Source organism: Pollicipes pollicipes, unplaced genomic scaffold (assembly GCF_011947565.3).
Source record: "Pollicipes pollicipes isolate AB1234 unplaced genomic scaffold, Ppol_2.1 Scaffold_4295;HRSCAF=5057_pilon_pilon_pilon, whole genome shotgun sequence".
Lineage (NCBI taxonomy): Eukaryota > Metazoa > Arthropoda > Thecostraca > Pollicipedomorpha > Pollicipedidae > Pollicipes > Pollicipes pollicipes.
The window spans coordinates 22,230,779-22,249,485 of NW_023596461.1; the positions used below are offsets into that span (position 1 = coordinate 22,230,779).

The following is an 18,707-nucleotide window of genomic DNA, read 5'->3' on the forward strand; positions in this document are numbered from 1 at the left end:
GCGACGGGAATTATCATACTGCCCCTGCGCTGCCAGGAAGCGGTGGGCACGAAGAACAGCAACGAAGTCATCGTTTATTTATTACTCAATCATAAATAGTTTAATAAATAAGAGAAGACATACAACATTAGGACACCAAAAAAAACAGTAAACATAACATACCTAATGTTTGTCGTGACAATATGTTTGTAAGCCTGAATATAACGGAGAACAACAGGCCAAAAACAAAAGAGCTTAGAAACATAACAAATTGCATAACACAGACAAGCTGGTTATTTTGTTAGTGTGCTGGTAATGCCTACAATCGGTGTCTATAAATTACACGTTGCTTCATAGTCTGACACCTGTGTGAAGTGTCAAATTGAGCAAAAAAATCAGAGTACTGTCACTGCACGATCCCGAACGCGCTACATCAGGTGCACGTGCGTCATTTTGAATCTGCAGCTCTTCGAGCGCACGTCGGTCGCAGTGCACCTGACTTAATGAACGCGCCCACTTAATAAACAACAGGCATACATATCAAGCATTCGTCAAATGTCAGCTAAAATGAAAATGTCAGCATTAAACACTCAAAGACTTGAATGAGCCATTATACCTAACTGGTCGTTACAGAACTTGATAGACAGCATAGTACCTAATCCTGTGCTCAGATTTATCATGCAATAGTCACAGGACTAAATCTGTTCTCATGGGTTATTCATCGAGAATATTATGTAAACGATCCCGGAAGTGCAAGCATTGCAGGCAAAGCCAAGGAGCAAATGAATTCGTCCACGTGCACCATTCTTCTGCGTCTGTGCTGTCCCACTCACTCACGTCTCAGGGCGTTTCATAATGATCAAACCTAACCGTGCCATCCTCCCAAAAGGCATCTTGAAGTAATGTCGCTAACGGTGGACATCACCTGAGCCTTCCAGGTGTTGATTGGCTGAGACAAGCGGACTGCACTTGTCTCAGCCAATCAGCGAGTGAGCAATGAGTCCGTCTCCGCGTCACTGATGTCAGCTGGCCGATGCCTCAACCAGTCACTTCCGTCAGTTGCCCGGTGGCTCTGCCAGTCTTTACGGCTGCGCTGCTCCTGGGCGTAATTTTGACGTCGGTCTTCGTCTCACGTGTCAGTCGCCCCAGCGTCCCCGCCCCGACACGTCAGGTCACCGCGTCGGGGCGGCCCGGCCGCTGGAGAGCGCCGTATCTGGACGGACCACCCCTGAAAGCAACTGCGCCGGACGACAGCGTTGCATGCTCGAAAGGCGAGAGGACCAGCGCCGCTTCTAGGCCGGAGCCGCCGCCGATGGGGGGTCACTGCCACGGCCGGCCTCTGCCACCGACGGAGTCATGTGACGGACGGCTGGGTGCGGCAGGACAGCTCACTTGAGCGCACGGCCGGCTCAGTGCGCCGGCTGGAACCGTTGTCGGATGAAGCCCACCATGTTCCAGTCGCGCAGCGGTACGGCTGCCGGCTGCCGACTCGAGTCCTTCTGCACCTGCCTGTGGTGGCAAAGGAAGCCGGCCACCAGCACCGAGATGACTGCGCACATGGCTAGCAGCACGAACAGTGCCGAGAAGCCGGCCGCCGGCAGACAGATGCCGTACACGATGTCGTCCCGGATCTGGCCCTGGAAGATGGTCACGCGCTGGTTGTCCTCGTAGGTCGGCTCGAACTGCAGGTCATTCTCCGAGATGACCTCGAGCGTGGAGGCGACGCCGATGTCGGCCGACTTGGCCGCCGGCTCGTCGACTACGAAGCGGCGTCGCCGGATCTTGAGCTTGCGCGGTCCCCAGGGGAACTCGGAGCGGTCGACGCCGCCCAGGCCGGCGTCAGAGGTTCGCACGGCCTCGGCCGGCGTGTCGGCCGCGGCAGGAGCGCGACGCCGCCTCCGCGTGTCGACCGTCCGTGTTGAACGGCACCGGGATCGCCTGCGGCTTGCCGATGACGTCATGCGTGCTTGGTGCGATCAGCACCGGCTGGTAATGCGCCGGCAGCGGCGGCAGGTCGGCCGGCATGTCCATGCGGTTGATGCCGTCGCGCGGCGGCAGCGGCAGTGGGATGCCGCGGATGGTGTGGCCGCCGCCGCCGGGCCGCACCAGGTCCACGCGCTGGTGGAGCGGCCGGCGGCCGGGCCGGCGCCGCAGCGGCGGCTGGCGGCGGCGCGCTGGGCCGCGGAACCCGCCCGGCACCGGCTTCGGCTTCAGCTTCCGCTTCGGCTTCAGTTTCGGCACGGCCACGACCGCCTGGGGCCGCGCCGGGGCGTAAGCGTCGGCGTCGGCGGGCGCGCTCTGCAGGTGCTCAGACGCCGGTGCCAGTGCTGGTGCCGGTGCCGACGCCGGCGCCGGCGCCGCCTGGTACTCCTCCTCCAGCTTGGCCTGCACCACCACCGGCTTGCGCGGCTCGGCCGCCGGCTGCGACTCCTCCACCGAGTTGGAGACGACCGGGTCGTAGTTGGAGCCGGCGGCGACCAGCGGCGCGCTAGGTGCCGCGTAGCCGCCGGCCACGGCCTTCTGACAATGGTCGGGACAGCCGTACCGGCAGATCTCCACCTTGCACTTGAGGTGCACGTACATGCTGTCGGGGAACTTGAAGGCGTGGAAGTGGGCGTAGGTGATGACGGTGGAGCGACCGTCGTTGCTGCGCAGCTTCATGAACTTGCTGATCATCTTGGGCCGCAGCACGCAGCCAGTCCTGGTCGGAGAGGTAGATGGGCCGGCCCTTGCCATCCGACGCCTCGCACTCCTTCACCCGCATGTCGAACTCGGCTGAAGGCAAATGCTAGGGTTAGCCGCACAGGATTAACCACCAACAGCGATTGCATATCTACACAACGGCTGCTGAAGCCAATCTACGTCTGCAAATGTCGGAGGCGAAGCCTCCTCTTGATTGTGCTGCTTTAAAGCGTGGACTGCTCCAGTACGAGGCATTTGGATCTAATCACTGTGGACCCACTTACCTTCAACCATTCCGTTGATTTTACTGCAGTTTTAAATGTTTCGTTTATTGCACGCCATTGAAATAAACCCAATAGGATCACGGCCCCCTAGGTCGCGAAGTGCGTGCCTAGCTCCATTAATTAAGCATGATAACCACTTGCCACCAGTACCGAACATTAAAAAGCCCTTAAACGGGAATGAATAACCAGGGCTGTTGATCCTTGATCGGCTTCGGCGTACTCATGCGCCCGATAGTCTGTTTAGGCCGCCGCTTCCTCCCTCACTCACCGTTGGGGTCGTTGATGGCCACAACCATGGTCAGCGTGGATCCCAGCGGCACAATGCCGGTCACTGGACTGGCCCACGGACCCTTGCCGTCCTGAATCTCCATCCAGCAATCCACATTGTCTCCTGGAAAAGGCGTCAGCATCACGGTGAGTCACGCGCAGAACGACACTGTGCCCTCCACGCAGATAGAAGCAGTAGCCTTATATAGCGTGTAAGTCATTGCAAACATATTTGGGCTTCTGCTCCACCTTCATCGACTAGATGTCCGAGTAAATGGAATCCACGCGCGATCGCTACAGCAACTGCTGATCGTCAGCTCGCACCACGAGGGGTCGTATTAGAGGAAGCACAAGGTGGTCTTCTCTCGAGTTTTCTCCTGGCTGCCAGGCTTTCGACCTGCGTGAAATAACTACCTAGGGACCGCCAGCATGCCCAGAAAAGCAAACAAACCAAACGGAGAGGGAACAGCCACAGTAGACAAGGCGACTTAGGCAGCACGTGAATAACAGTGATAGTCTACTTGGTCACTAACTATTGGTCTCTGAATTACATCTATTATCATCATCTATATCCTTTCTATGGGTACATCTATATCCTTTCTATCCTTTCTATGGATCCAATAGCACGGGCGCAGGGTGTATATAAGTCAGAAAGCCGTTAACTTGGATGGGCTTGGACACCGAATGGAGTACACCACCTAATGGTCTTCCCTGAAGTGAACGCAGTGCACAATACGCTCATGCTCAAAGTAGCACACACGCCGGGCAGGAAATGGACGGACTGGCAGGTTGAGGTCGACTACTGCGACATCGTGAGATTTGCATTACGAAAGCCAAGTGACGTTGCAATGCGCTTGGACTTAAAACGTAAGGACTCTGAAGTATCTCTTCTGTGATATATCACTTAAGGAAGCGAGGTGATGGTGAAATGCTCTTCATATGTTTGCTATCCTTTACCGGCAAGAAGGCAAGTCATCAAAATGAGCCACAACTATGGGTCCCGGCACCTTCCATTTCCGACGTACTCGCTCCTTGCCGAACAGGATACACAAAATCGTTTTGCTCGGCATCTTTATTAAAGCTCTGCATGCCCTAGATTTACATACAAAGTCGCCACAATCGCCCAGGGAACGAGCGTTGCGGACCAAACTTAATGACATCACAGGTCTAGGTCTCAGGAGTCCACTGGCCCGCTAGTACCTGGAGTGGGAGCAGAGGGGTAAGATGATGAAGAGACCCGGCGATGAACAAGCATCAGAGCGGACACGAATTAACGCCCAGAAAGTATGTTTCTCTTCCGTGAGCTTCAACAAGATTGGAATAATCTTGCCGACCAAAAAATTTATCAAATTACATTGCCCAATCTGGGTACCTCTGCAGCGACGGCGGCACTACGGTACCACTGGCGGCCCATTCAGAAGGGATGGAAGCCAAGCACCGGCCGAGCGCCATACTCGACGGCGGCGAACTCTGCCCCCGAAATAAATCAGGAAGTCGAGCGGAAGATGGATGACGGCGGGCGCCCCAAAACGAGCCAGCCATTGGTCCGCCAACCAACACACACGAGAGTGATGGCGCTGGCCGGGCGCGGGGAACGGAAGTGCAGCCTGACTGACCTCCGTCAGCGTGCGGGATCACAAGTAGAAAGCCATGCATTTTAACTGCGATTTTACGCTCTGTTAGTTCGGCCACGTGTGATTCTGACCTCTCATCATGACATCAAACGCGACGCACTTGATTTTGATGGCGTAAAGAAGGTCCGTAATATGGGTATCCTGGCGGCTTGATGGAAAGCATGCTTACTCTCGCGCCACCCCTCGACGAGGCGGTTTGAAGTCTCTGGGTCCGACAGACAGCCGCGCCGGCGGACCGCGTGGACTCGAGCTGGGGCAGTGGGGCGTGACGGCTGCACTTTAGAGGCGGTCGAGCAGGAGCTCAGCAGGGAACAGCGTCCGGACACGAGTGCGTTGAGCACGGAGGAGCAGCGTTCAGACGGGAACTCGGCAGGGAGCAGCGTCCAGACAGGAGCTCGGCAGGGAGCAACGTCCAGACATGAGCTCGTCGGGCGCAGAGGAGCAGCGTCCAGACAGGAGTGCGTCCGGGCGCGGAGGAACAGCGTCCGGACAGGAAGGCGTCGGGCGCGGAGAACGGCCAGCACGACCGCGGCCAGCAGTGAGAAGTGTCGCGAGCGCTCAGTGAGGCTCCGATAGACGGACCCTCCTCCATCGAGCGTTCGCCCCCTCCCCCCCCCCCCCCGCTTCCTGGACTGTACACCAGCCTACCACCGATGCCCCGTCAGCTACCGAGAACGAATCGCCTGGCTTTTGTGGCGGGTGGGGGCGCCTCTGCGTGCGCGTGTGTCTGCGCGCTACAGGAACGTAACCGACGAGACTCGCGTTATCTGCGCGTGCGTGCGCCTGCGTGCCTGCGGAGGCGCAGCCGGCGAGGCTCGCGTTATCTGTCGCAGCGGGCTGGCGCCTTAACGGACCGGGCGACGGACGCCGGGCTGGGGTGAGCGCCATCTGACGGACACGGCGACCACCGGCCGCACCGTGCGCTCCCATTCATTAGACAGGCGCCACGACCGGCGCCGGCGCGCGCGCCCGCCAATTGAATTTAACGCGGTGGTAATCACGGGCTATGAATGTCGAAGAATTTTAATAAATTCAGAGCTTACGACGAGAACAGGAATCCGTTAGAGGCAGGCTTACATCTGCCGGTTTGCCGGCTTGTCACTTGTGGGAGGCGGGTGTGCGGAGCCGGTGTTGGGTGCCCTTGCGTAATTAGACTATCAGCGTCGAACGCGGGCGTGTTCGTGGGGTCGACAGAACTAATGTAGTCGGCCGCGACTGGGGACGGTGATGGACGAGGGACACGAGACGGAGGCGGGCCCGCCACTGGGGCGTGGAGATGGAATCGGGAGCTAGCGGTCGCGGGTTCAGCACCAGGCGGCACCGCGCGCTGTATGGTTTACAGGCCGGCGGCTGCCCGAGGCGACGAGCCAGCGTCACCCGCCGCGGCAAGGGTGCAGGATCTGGGACTGCAGGCGACGAGGTGGTGCTAGCACCAGCGCGTCCCTGTGCAGCCTTGAAGCCAAGTCGGCCCGACCTGCACTTTATGATCGTTGAACCCGAGGGAATTTAATTCGATTACCGCTGAGGGCCCACTACGAAGGCTGCACACTGACCTCTGAAGTTGAGCTCTATGACCTCCAGGTCGGCGATCACCACCGGGGGTTTGGTCGCCGTCTTCTCATAATCATTGTACCACTCGCAGCGCAGACGTTTAGCTTCGTCCCAGACCTAAACAGGAAATTACATAGCGGTTCACTTCAAGCGTTCGCAGAAATCGATGGGCAGTGCCAAAGGCTTGATCAGTTTGTGCGCCGCACATGGTGATTAAAGCGAATTTTATCAAAGATAATCACAGCTCAGATTGAGATACTGCATGACTGCATTTACATGATAGTGAGCAATTATAACGGCACGACAAGCTAAAGAAGAGGCATGGTCGTCCTCAATTAGAGTCACACAACATGACTTCTGTGCGGTGCCGGATTTTTCCACACCGTCGACAAAAACGGTGACAAGAACGGGCACTGTCGTGAAAATGTTCGGTCCTGCTTGGCGATTTCAATAGCATGACTCTTACCTCGATGAGTTCATTGTCGTACTGGACAATGATGGTGTTCTCGTAGAACTTGCCGTTCAGGTCAGGCTTGGTCCCGCACTTGTTGTAGTAGATATCGAAGGTGTACGCTCCGAGACCCGTGTAAGGTTTGACGTACACGCAATTTTGACTGTTGAACTGCCCCTTGGAGAATACCAGTCCCTGTAAAAGGCAAAAAGGGTCACGCATCGTGCAAAATCTCTGACAAAAACGGGCCTTCTCATGCCTTTCACGCTTTCAGGACAAGCACCGTTTTTATCCTCAATTCACTCCTTTAACAGGGACACAATCGACCATGCTGCATTCACGATGTTCATGAACCCTTCGCGCGCACCAGCAAGAAGCCAAGCACGTTCCCACAGACGGGACCATCGAGCACAGCCGGCCCGACGACACCTGTCTGCGAGCACACGTGCTTCCAGACGGTCTGGTCACGTGTGCTCTGCTCGTCTCGTGCTGACTGCACTCATCACGCCGCGGCGCATGCGCTGTCGACGTGCCAGATGGCCGCACGATTATCATAACTCTGACGGTAATTAGGCGCGCCAGCCGACGTGTTATCAATGGGTTCGGCGGCCGGCTTGTGCCGCTCGGCGGCAGACCGGGCGGCTCTGGCTCTGGGCGACAGACCGGACGGCTCTGGCTCCGAGCGCCGCGCGCCAATCACCGACCCGTGAACGGATCGCTCCGCTGAGGTCAGCTGTGATGTTTAAAGAATGTCGCTGCCGGGGCTGGGACTGGAGGAAGGGCTGAGGAGTGGCGACTGGCGAGCCGGGCCCAGGAGGCGCCGGCGGTGTGGGACGAGACGCGCTGTGCGATGGCCGGTTCGCGGAATCTAGATGCGCGGAATTTGAAGAAGCATGCGTCAGGTGCATCCAATCAGGCATATTTTCAGGCTGGCTCATAAACCTTTGTTTCCCACCCTCTCCATCACATTCCCCGTTCTGCCTCTCGCTTCTGACGGCTCCCGTTACGACGCTACAGCCATCTGCTGCATCTGTTGGTGACCGAGGACACAAATCCAAATTCCGAGCATCTGGCACGCAGACGGCCCCGTCCACCAACACTCCGCCGCCGCGGCCGCAACGCCGGACTTCCAGCGCCGCACCACCGCTGGTGTGAGCACCAGCACCGCTGACGGCAGCGACAGCAACACCAGGCCCCCCCCCCCCCCCCGGAAGCGCCAGCGCCAACAACGGAACCGGCCCGGCCCGTGCACTGCCGCCCGCCACCGGCCATCTGCCGTAAAAACTGACTGACGGTGCCGTCGGCCGCCGCCGGACAGCGCGCCGCACGAGCCGCCGAACCGGTCCGGCCGAGCGGCACTCAGCTGTGACGCCGACGATGGGTCCGATCTGGGCGACCCGCGCCGGCACGGGGTCAGCGGCGCCGCTCCGACGCTCGCCGGCACCAGGTCAGCGGCACGCGGCACGAGCGGGAGCCCGGCCGGCCGGAGCTCGGCTCGGCCGGGACCGAGGGCGGACACGGCCACTGGGATGGCAGCGCGGTCTGCAGCTGACGGTGGCTGCACGATGCGGTCACCCGGTCGACACGCCCGCCGTACCAGCCGCGTTCGCACGCCGCGCGCTGTCGACGGACGCCTCGCGGCGCGCGCCGCGCACCGCCAGCCACACCGCGACTAACGTCGCCGGTTTGGCAAACAGACACGGTCGCGACAAGACGTACGGCGTCGTAACGGCGGCCAGCATGGCGCGGTGGGTGGCGGAGACGGCCGAGATAGGCATCGCTGACACGATTCATGCTAGGTGTACCGGCGCCGGCACTGATGCGGTGATAAACTGAGACAACAAGGCCGACCAGGAGAATATCACGTACTGCATCACGGTATGCACCACGAGTAGTGTAAGTCGTGGCCGTTTTAGAGAGGCTCAGGCGGAGGTGTTATAAAGAAGCGTGAGTTCTGTGGTATATGGGGGCAATCGAACGATCAGTTTTTTGTTGTAGCTTTCTTGGATCATGCTAAAGAGTGATAGATGGTTGTTCAGTGATATGCAGGCTTAGAAATAATGGAGCTAGGGGTGGGGGTGCGGTGGGATGGGGATTGGCCCAGCCACCTCCTGTGAATGTTTCAGATTAACTACGTTCATAGCACAGTCATAACCAACTTAAAAAGGTCCCTGCACCCTCTTTCTTTTGTGCGATTCTCTCTGCCCATGCGCCCGATAACGAAATGTCGACGTCGTCCACGAAAAACCTTATGAATGAACCGTGGCGGCGTATCAGCAGAGGCATCGTTATAAAGGGACCGGAGCTTTTGTTAAACTGTTCCTTTTCAGCCCGCCTACTGACAACAGAACAATGCGCAGAGCAGTGACATCCGCGGCTGTGTGGAGAGCTCTCAAAAGACTGGTCCTGGCTTGTGAATGACTCACTGATCACTTGGGAACCATACCCTTCTATGAAGCTGGGTCAACTGTTCATGAAGAACTATCGACATAACCGACGCGAGACAACTCACGATTATCCCTAGTGGGGACCAAATGATTCTCCTTACATCGTGCAACGAACACGTCGTGCTCACCATACACCAACACGGACCGGGCGCGTCCTGACAGCCCTGTGATTAAACCCCTGACGACAACATCCCACGGCTCGCCTCACAACAAGAGGCCCCACCTGCGTCGGTCTGCACTCCAGTGGCGCTCCACGCCCCGCCTCGCGAACTGTATTCCGCTCTGCACCCGGGCTCGGCCGTCGGCGCACCCCTATGATCACACGGACGCGGCCCCTCAACGAACCTCTGTCATCACCCGGACCGGTCCAATCAATGGCCGGCGGTGGGCGCCGGTCTGCCGCCGTAATGGACCGCGGTCCGGAGTCGGGACGCGGTTAATGGACCGCGGCCGGCGCGGAAATGGGTCAGCGATGGGCCGCGCCGGCGAGCGCGCTGGAGCGTGCACTGCCCACTGAGACCCACACCCAGTGACCCATTGTTGGCTATGCAGACATGCACGGCGCCGACGGCGTCGGGACGGCCGGCCTACGTCAGCGGGGCTGGCCGTGTGCCGCCGGCGCGGGTCGGTGCCGCGCCGCCCACGGCGTCAGGACGGCCGGCCAACCTCGGCGGAGCCGGCCGCACTCCGCCGGCGCGGGCCGCTAACGTGCCGCCGGTCAGAGCCAGCCGGACCTGCACCGGAGATGGGGCGCGTCCTGGCCGTCTTCGCCGAAGGATAGCGCGGTACGGCTGCGTCGTCCCCACCTGCTGGCGTTGGTGGTGCACGGGAACGCTCATGGCGCGTTTGCAAGTGCTGCCAGTGGTTCGTTTGTGGTCTTTGTTAGTTTGTCTTGGGCATTAGAAGTGCTTCCGAAGCTGGTGATGATGGCGTAGGCTCGGGGTGAGCGTTTTGTTACCGATCTGCTCGTGTGTAGATGTGCTCGCCGGTGTCCCGCACGCCACCTGAGCCCGTCAATCTGCAGATGTTCGTCTTCACATGCGTTGGTGCAGAGTTGGTGACGACGCCCCCTCACAGCCGTGCGTCTCTGTTGTAGGCCTGCGTGCGGGTGTCTGGATCCATTCACAGACCCCAGTCGACCATTTGAGGGCGAAGCATCAGTCGTAGGTGACTGATGGACGCCCTCGGCCGTCGGAATGTGATGGCTTCCATAAACGGAAGACGCTTCCGTGTTTCGGACCGCTGCTCCCTCTGCCACAAAATGACCCAGTGGTCAGCACGCTCCTACGCACCAGGCCATTGACGGTCGTGGCTCGTGTCACGCCGACTTTCTTGAGGACTTCTGACGGCGTAGCCCAGACGCTGCGGCGGCGCTCGTCCGGCCGTCTGACACTGTTCCCAGCAGTCACCCACCCAATCCGGGCAAACGGAGCGTGCAAACTCTGAATGCGCGAGCAACACGTGCTGCCGTGGCACTTAACAACGGGGAAACGACGCCGTTATACCGGTAGAGCACGCTGAATCATCACGCATTTTACGTTTAAATTTACAATTATGCGGAGCGCGGCCATTTGCCTCCCTGCATGATCCGCAGATCACATAACGGGTACTAAGCACCCTTCTGCGTCTAACACGCGCAGTTTGGCGTGGACAGGCGGTCTGCATGCACCCCACTCAGCGCTCCGTGCCCAGCCACACCGCCCAACCCCGCCCGCTCCCAACCGGCCGGCCGCACCTCCATTTGCGGTAAACAAAAATGGAGCCGGCCCACAAATCAACATAACCGCGCCGGCGGCTCGCCAACAGAGATGTATAACGTGCGACCGACGCGACCGTCACCGGGACTGCCGTCGGCCGGACCGTTCCGGCGCGCCAGCGGGAGCCGGCCGCCGCCCGGCCGGGCCGCGATCGGCTGTCCCCCGCAGGCGTCGCCGTAAAGTGCCGCTAACGGCCGCCGAATACGTGATTGGCATGGCGCGCCGGCGCCTGCGCCGCCGGCTTCCGACCACGGGCCGGGTCAGTGCTGGGGCGGGCCGCGGCCGCGGGCGGCGCGCGCCGTCGAGAGGACGCCCACGCTGCTGTAGAGGGTGGAGCTGCGCGGGGCTGGGGGCGCGCTTTCCAGCTGGAGTGGGGGTGGTGAATCGCAGCATTGTGCCAGTAGGGTAGACTGTGGATCATGGGTGTGCACTCGAATGTGTGCTCGGATCTAAATGAAGGATCTCGTGCGAGTGAAAAATGCCAGCTAGTTTGGAAATGGATTGTGTGAGATTACAGGGTGTCAGCAGCAGATGGTGACAAAGTTTCTATTTCTCACGTATTCAATTAAAACGGTAGTGAACAGCTGGTGTCACTTTTTCTGCACTGTCTGAGCCCATTGCATTTATTGGTGTCGCATTTGAAACAAAGATTGGAGGTGATAGCTGATAAATTGTGGACGTTTTTTAGATGAGTCAAGTGCTCAAAACCCCCAAACCAGACCTGATGACCAAATCAACTTCAAAAGGGCAACGCTGGTTAGAACGGAGAAAACTCAAGAATTTACGTCCAAGGTTAATTTGGAAGTTCATTGGCACATTGCTACACATTTCCCCTTAGATTCGGTGTTGGATACGGTCTCGGCGTTGCACCCCTGCAGTCATGTTTGTTGTATATTATTAGCTCCAATTATCAAAGAACATCTCACGGCGTAAGCCCAAGGTATGCATCTGTCCTAATAAATACACGTTCCCTCGCCTGCAGGCAGTCACGACCTGGATTAAAACCACAAACGCTCATTGAACTCAAGCACATAAGAAAGAGGAGCAATCCATCTTTACCAAACACCCTGACCGGATTAGTCGTGTCATGCAAACGGTTATCATCCAGCCCCTATCTGATCACCAGTTTATCAACTCCAACGACAGGCGGAGCACTACAACAGCGTGTTGCTGGGCACACAGCGTCGGTGGTGCGTGTGTGCGCAGCCGGCGCCGGGTCGCCCGGCGACTCGGAGCGGTGCACCCACCTGGAACGGTCCTGCGAAGCCCAGCTGCACGGTCATGTGGTCCTTGCCGCACATGACCTCGAGGTTGGAGATCTCAGGCATGTTGCTGGGTCGGCTGACCGGGGCGTTGTACTGGGCGGTGCAGACCTGCCGGTGACAGCGCGGGTTAGAGTGGCGGGACAGGCAGGCAGTAAGTGACAGCGCGGGTCAGAGGGAGCGGGGCGCGGCGGGCAGCACGTGGCAGTAGCACATCTGCCGGTCACAGCAAGGGTTAGAGGGGAGCGGGGTAGGGAGGCAGCGAGTGATAGCGCACATGCCGGTCACAGCGCAGGTTAGAGGGGAGTGGGGTAGGCAGGGAGCAAGTGGCAGCGCACCTGTCGGTCACAGCGCAGGTTAGAGGGGAGCGGGGTAGGCAGGGAGCAAGTGACAATGCCGGTCACAGCGCAGGTTAGAGGGAGCGGGGTAGGCAGGGAGCAAGTGGCAGCAGCACATCTGCCGGTCACAGGGAGGGTCAGGAGGGGAGCAGAGCAGGCAGCACGTGGCAGTGCACTTCGTGTTCGCCACGGCGGCAGGAGAATGCATCCAACTCGGCGAGTGCTGATGGAGTGCAAATGAAGTGCTGACACTTGTAATGCTGGTTAAGTAAGCCATCTGCCTTTGATTTCTAGCGTTACCTTAGCCTCTAGATTTCCGAGGGATCAGCCTTTCAAGCGCCATGGCGCTGTACCCCGAACCTTACACGAAAAACACGCACATAACCATTTCGCAATAAACTGTGAACGCGGTAATGCCGCGAAAAGTGTTATGAATAAAAGAGTTCTTATTTATTGAATGAGTTGTACGCTTAAAAATTTATTGATAAATCTGTTCGTGCTTGCTAGGATATATTGTTGTACCAAATATTGTTGGTCCATTGTTAGGATCGAACAGAAGTGTGGTTAGCGATAAGGCTAAACGCTCCACCTCTTGTCACACGTTTACGCGAGGCAAGCATCTGATATTTTAAGTTTTTTCCATGCTGTATTAATAGCATGACACAGGAAGAGCGTAATTCTCAATTCAGCAGCATTGGGATGCCTCTTTCCTCCGTCCACCGTGTGCAAAGTAAACGGACGCCAGAGAGCTCAACTTCGTAACGATGATGCAGTGAGCTTCACAACGATCTCCCAACATAAAAGGCGTATACAATGATATTGACTTCCGATGAATTTTAACACTTAATTTTGCGGCGTCATCGGAGGCCATAGACGCCAGACCAATGTCTGACAGGTCCGCCAGCAGGCTAGGGAGACTGTCGTGCTCCGGTCCGTCCATCGTTGTTTCCTATATTCGGGCACGATGTCGGGCGCATCTGATGCTCACGAAATGGTGTCTGCCACCGCCTTTAGTGCGTCCACATACCATCACTCAAACCCGGGACGACCCTGCTACCGTGTAATCTACGCCGAATCTGAGGCGGAACAAATTTATTACCATTGATATCTGGGGCCATTCAAAACCTCACTCATTACCACTGAAAGCCGTAATGGCTTCTCCCATTGAAAGAGACGCGCTTGCGTGCGATCTGGCGATACAGCCATCCCGTGAATCCCCTCATTACGCTGCGGTCCATCAGGGCCTCGGAGACGCTGGAGGAATCGCCGCATAACAGTACTATTTGACGCGCCATTACTCTTCAGCGCACGCGCGTGCGTGTCGTCTGCACGGGCCTGTCCGACGCGGCGGCTTCCTGGTCCTGTGGGGCTCGTATGCAAATATCGCTGACAGGACGAGTCTGAGCAGCGAGGTCAGAAGGAGCACGTCAGAGAGCCAGAGAGTCACTGCTCGCGCATGGGATTAAGCTGGCTTTTCCGACCGCTGTGGAGTCGAATCAAACGTAAATGGTTTACAGAAGATGATGCACATTTTATTGCTTGGAAATGATCATTGCCATCGCATCATTGGGTTCATTGCGTAATTATCTATATCGCCTTATCATTGCCTGATCCCTACTCAGTCTCAATACTCGCAACACAGGCTCACGCAGGGCACACAGCTCCCGGGCAAGCCCCTCTCTTCCTGCAGCGGCGCTGCTAGAGCCTTGGAAAATTGTGGGCCCGTCGTTGTCCATGCTTGGGAAATGGACCCCCAGATCTCAGACCGACACAGAGAAGACTGTTCGGTGTTGGTGATCTCTGGTTGAAATAGAGGAACGCACTGTTTCGGGGGTCTCAATCGGTGCATAAGACCCTTTAACTGACATTCGATATTACAGTCGTACGACAGGGTCCTCAATTTGACATACAGCCAGCCGTTCGGGCCCTTCAGCCATCCAATGGGGACAAGGAGCTCAACACAGAGCCCCCCGTTAGGCGCCTTGGGCCCCTAACAGATACAGGGCCCGACCAGTGTAAATCGTCGGCCTCAGCCCTGTCACCGCTTGGGAAGTGGGCCCTCACGCCCCTACCGACACGGAACCGACTGTGCAGTACTGGTGTCGCCTGACCCGACATATAGGCCCATATCACTCAGAAGGCCCCCGGTTGGCGTGCAGGGCCCCCTGGCTGGTATCGGAGTGCCCAGGTTTGCGGGTCGGCACCCCTGAATACGACCTCCCCGCCCCTCCCGCGCATGCGCCACCGCCTTCCTGAGCACGACTCTGCCACAACTAACGCCGGTCAGGGCCCAGACGCCACAACCGTGACGTTTCCAGGCGGTGCTCTGGTCCGGCACTGCCTTCTTGAGCACGGCTCTGCCACACCTGACGCCGGTCAGGGCCCAGACGCCACAACCGTGACGTTTCCAGGCGGTGCTCTGGTCCGGTGGCGGTCCGTTACAGAGCCGGATCGCCTTTCACGGTCCAGTCGTTCGGAGCACACGACGTCGCCGCGGCTCGAACGGCGCGGGCCGGGGCGAGCCGGCGCCTACGCTCGCGCGTTCACACACGGCGCCGCGCGCCCCGACTGCCAACGACACGGCACTCTGAGCGGTTCCGCAGCATCGACGCATTACGCATGGGATCGCGCCGCCGAAATTTGAGCTTATAAGCCGCTGTCCTATTACGCCGATCGCCGGCGGACGGCGTCCGTTCGTCCACTTACACAAGTGGGTCAGCGGCGCCACGCAGCGGGCCGCCGCACCTGTCGGGGCAGGGCGGCGACGGCGCGCGTGGCCGCAGCCGGGCGCGTCGCGTCACGCGACGGCCGGCCAGCCGAGATCAGGAAGGGCGCCGCCAGGACCTCGACGGGGAGGGGGGAGGGGGCGGCTCCGACACGAATGCGCGGCGTGTCACGGCCACGGCACAAGCCGCCCGTGAGCGCCGCGGAAGCGTCCAGGGTCCAGCGGAGTGACCCCATGACGGGCGCCGACCCCGGCGACCTCGTTTGATACGCGTCCGGCCTGGACGAGCAGCGACAGGCTCGTCGCGGCCGTTCGATGGCTCGGCCGGCGGCCGGCGGGAGGCGGGGGAAGGTCGTGACCGGCCGCCCGAGCGCCTTTTGTGACTGGCCGCGGGCCGACGCGCGGCCGGCGGGCGCGCCATCGACTTCCGGCGTGGCTCGCACCATTATCCCGAGCCGGTCACGCCGAGACGGATGATGGCAGCACCGGAAGGGCTCGCAAAGGCTACCGAAAATGGGTCGGCGCCACCGTCCGGAAACAGAGGTTACTGGACGCGGCCTGGCGGCGCGCGCCCACGCGCGTCGTAGAAAACAATAAAAGCCGACATGAATACGTGCCCTGTTATCAGAATTATTCAAGCCGCGGACGCATGTCATTTGCATACCATCGCCGCAGGCACGTGCGTGGCCTGGGCGGAGCCCGCTGCCAGCGCGGGGCACCGGTCTGTCACTGCGCCGGGACGGGACGGTGCCCTCCGGCGCGGCGTCGGTGGCCGCTGACCAGGCTGGCCGCCGGCAGCGGCAGGGCGACCCGTCCGACGGCCGACCGCGGAATGTCGGCACGGCGCTCGGCCGTCGTCTAACGGAGCGCCGCGGGATGCTCCAGCTCGATGGAGCGTGGCAGGCGGACGGCGGCCGAGACGCGGCGCGCGTGACGCCCGAGATGGACGCACGAGGGCGGCCGGCAGCCGGCGGAGCGTCGAGACGGGACGGAGCAGCCCTGACCAGGCAGAGCGGGTTGTGTCGTTAATGGCCGTAGTCATCCCCGCTGTGATTTGGACACTTGCGTAGCTGTCTGGTGCTTTTGAAAACGTGCAGTGCTTATCACTGCAAACGACACAAACTACTTCGAAAGGCGTGCTCATTATTATGACTGCGCTTGCGAGGCTTAAGATACGATCGCAGTCGGGGACATCAGATAGGCAAGGCCTTGTTAAAAACCTTCTTCAGACTGGACCAAAATCTACAACTATACGGGGACGATTATGCTGACTCCCACGGGATGGGATGTGGCGTCACTGGACGGATCTCACCACTAGGTCAGCACCACAACGCAGCGATTTCGGCTGTCTTCCCGCTCGCCTTTCTACGAAGGCGTTCTGGCGGCAGATACGTGAGATCCGGACCAGGTCCGGATCTGTGGCGACGCGCTACTCGCGTGGTTTGCATCGCTTTGTCCGCGGCATGAAGATCTTCTGAATGAGAGGTAGGAGCTCATGCTAGACACGCGCTGTCGTGGCCAACAGCTTTGGGCAGAAGGAGACGTCTCGACGTCTCTTTCGGGCGCGGACAGGAAAGCAGTTACGGGGTCATCGGTCACAGGAGACATGGACCCTGTCGTGGCCTTTGTATGCATGCATGCCATTTGTTATCAAACAACTTAAGCTGTAAATTGAATTGTTTTCATGTAAAATTTGGATGGTAACATTCTCGTACGGAAAACAAGCATAATTACCCCGAAGTCAAGACAATATAAAGTGGGCTTACAGGAGATATCCCGCCTTTTTGTAATTTTGCTTGTTGGTACATCAGATTTGTACGTTTGATCAGTAATGCCAGTTTTATCGAAGTCGTTTTGAATAGCTGAGAATTTTGATTTGAAGTAGCCGAACCTGCGGGAGAAATCTCATTTGAATTCCTGTTCACCATTATGAAATTAATACATTTAATTTGCGTTGCTATTTCTAACGTGTGTGGTCCGTGAAGTTTGCAACACACTATTGTGTCAACGTGTTTGTGCAACAAATGCTACACAAGCTTGAAATACTGGACAAAAACATGCGAACATGAAGCCTTTATACCGCAAATTCAACAAACGTTAGGCTATGACTTTGATTTCTCAGCTATGGCGTCTACTACAGTGGCTCTTTTCGAGGCGCAATCTGCCTTTGGAAATGAGAGATATGATCCATGCGACGCGCTGGTTCAAGCTTCAGCCAACCGGTAACAAGCCCCTGTCCGCTGGGCCGATCACAAACGCTGGTTTTCTTGCTTCAGTGCAGGTGCGCACGGTCGTTGCCATGCCAACAGTGGTCGCGACTGCAGAGAAGCGTAATGCTGTCGCAAACGTTGGCAGTGTAATCCGGACTCGGAGGTAATTGAAACTGATATCTTTATCATGTGTTGACGGTGCTGCAGTGTCTCTGCCCAGCGCTATCATTAGATGTAACTACTCCTGAGGTTTCACTAAAGTATGCTTTTTGAGATATGCTCTAAGGGTGGAACACTCCCTTTAAACAGCACTGGACCTGCCTCATGCGTAAAATCGGTTCACGTAGCGGAGCCTTTGGTGAATCTACAACGCTGTGTAAGAGGCGCCATTGCAGACCGTTATGTGTATCTACTCCGTGTGCTACTTGCTGTCGCGTTAATGTACTTCTGCGTCCTGGCCTCATATATAATAGTAAGAGCCTGGCGAGGAATTTTCACTAATGCACATCACGTTCAGTAATTTAACACCCATTAGCTGGTCGCATGAAACAATAGCATTGTCCCCATCCTAATGAACACTAATGGCAAGACACAACTGCGAGTCACGCACTTCAAATTAGCGACAAACTGGCGATCCAGAGGGAAAATTGGTGATGAAAGTGGTGAGAATTGGTGAAGTATTTAACAAATTATATTAAATACAATGGAAAGTCATGTGAATTAGACAACTATTTCAGCATGAAAGTCAAGAAATAGCATCATTTCCTTTGCACATGACGAGCAGCATCCACTCTTACCAAGCGTCACCGTAAGTATCTGGCATCTTACAAATTAGCTGGTTAGTGGGCACGAAACGAACAAAGCGAACGCGCTCCGACTCTCCCACAAAATTAGAACGAGAAACGGGCAGAATGAAGACGCTGACAAGCCAACAAAAGTCCCATTTTACGATGTTGACACGCTTCCTTTGTGTATTGTCTCTGCTTTCCCGTCTCTTTCTTCCATCTCGCCGCGTCCGGCCGTCCGCAGTCTGTCGTCGTTCTGCGAGCCGGCCGCGGCTGTCCAACCGCGCCACAGTTGTCGCGCGCGCAGCGCGCCGGACGCCACCTGTCGCCCGCGC

At 57.8% G+C, this 18,707-nt stretch overlaps 1 pseudogene; it reads right to left on the reverse strand.

Annotated features, from left to right (window-relative positions):
- Nucleotides 1-63: 63 nt before the first annotated feature.
- Nucleotides 64-18,707, reverse strand: part of LOC119097307 (uncharacterized) — a 31,321-nt pseudogene continuing 12,677 nt past the window's right edge.